Raw genomic sequence first — 1847 nt, 5'->3', positions numbered from 1 at the left:
GTAATTTTTTTTATGTATTGTAGTTGGTTATCAGTAACATACATACATATATGAAATGTTTTTTATTTACACAGCATAAATCAAATAGCGTAGTTAGGTATTCCTAAATTCTTTACACACATACATATAATGCATCCAGGCACACGCATAAAGGATTTTTTTTTTATCAATTTTCACTATTGCGTTTCCCTTAAATTATTTGAACATCACTGCAAGTGCCTAGTGCGTTTTTAGTTACATTCTCTTCCATAACATACATACATACGTATATGTACATATATCTATGTACATATATATAAATGGTTGTACATGGATTTATATAGAAGTACATATATATATATGTGAACAATTTTTAATCTAAACCAAACGAACAACAAAAATATCCTGCTGTTAATAGATATTTTTTTTTAAAAAAAATTTATCAAACAAAACTCAGCTGAGTTGAAAAATCGTGCAAACAAGTAAGGGAACAAGTTCTGATAAAAACACAACACAGCTGAGTAGATAAAATTTGTTTGTATGCCGAGCACGAAAAAACAACAGAAAAAATAAAAATAAATACGCACATCAGTACGCATGTACAGATACATATTGTTGGTATAGAATTAAAGGCACGTAGAAAAATTTAAATCAGAAGCCATTAGCATTTTTATTTTGGTCTTTTTCTTATCATTATTTTGAGAAGGATATCAACTTTATTATGTATGCTAATAGTGATAATATATTCAATATTTAACGGAATATATATTTTTTGTGAAGCAGGTAACAAAAATAAATAGTTCCCAAAATTGTCAGATTTGATATTTATGGCTAAACAAATATATAAACATATGTATGTATCAATTAATTGATCCTTTACTTCTCCAAAATAAATAAAATTTAAATGTTTTTTTTTCATTCAATGTTTTAAAATATTTAGTTTTGTCTATTTTTTTGTTTTTTGTTTGAAGTATTTAATAAATATTGGAAAGTTTTACTTACTTGATACATTGCAGTACGCGGCAAGTCTAAACATACGGCACAACATAATATGCCACCTAAACGATACTCTAGTTTCTCGTGCCCACCTGATGAAGTGCTAGGGTGATCTAACATAGGTTTCTTTGTAGGTGGTTCACTTGCATCTATTTCATTATTGCCATTGCCTCCCTGCTCATTTATAACTAAATTAGAGCCTCCACCATTAGGACTATTAAGATTTACGCTACTGCTGCGTAATTGTCCAACACTATTGGGCCCCCCAGCCGTACCAACAGTTTCCTGTTGAGGCATTTGGCCAGCATTTTCGGGCAACATTTCAGCTGCTCCTACTGGATTTAGGTGACTAGTAGAGGACGGCGGCTGTTGCATAGCAGCAGTAGATGATTCTACGTTCGACATTTCTCACAATTTTCTAACCAAATAAACAAATTTTGTATTTCTAATTGATTTTTCTTTTCAAAAATCTAAAATTCTTGTGATTAATTTTTTAAACACATTTGTTTTTTATAGAAGCTCACAGTTTTATGTATTTCAATTCTATTCAAGTTTGTATTGAAATTCCTTTTATATATAATAAAAATATGTTTCAAAATTTTCACAAACTAATTTTGTTCCGCAGCTTAAATATCACACACAATAACCTTCCCGTGTTAACACAATGAGCATTCACAACAGAATGAAAAACTTTTTATAACACAGAAAATTCTGCACTTTATTTGGCATTAAAAGAATCACGCACTGTTGTATTTTTAAACCATAAAAAGTATGAACTATTACGTTACGTCTACGTATCTAATACGGCGTTTACATTGGCCGAAAATGGCTCATTTTGAATGACTCATTTGAAAGTGTTTACATTCGTTGTA

The sequence above is a fragment of the Teleopsis dalmanni genome, chromosome 1 (genome assembly GCF_002237135.1).
Source record: "Teleopsis dalmanni isolate 2A chromosome 1, ASM223713v2, whole genome shotgun sequence".
Classification (NCBI taxonomy): Eukaryota; Metazoa; Arthropoda; class Insecta; order Diptera; family Diopsidae; genus Teleopsis; species Teleopsis dalmanni.
Note: the sequence above shows the minus strand (reverse complement) of the source record.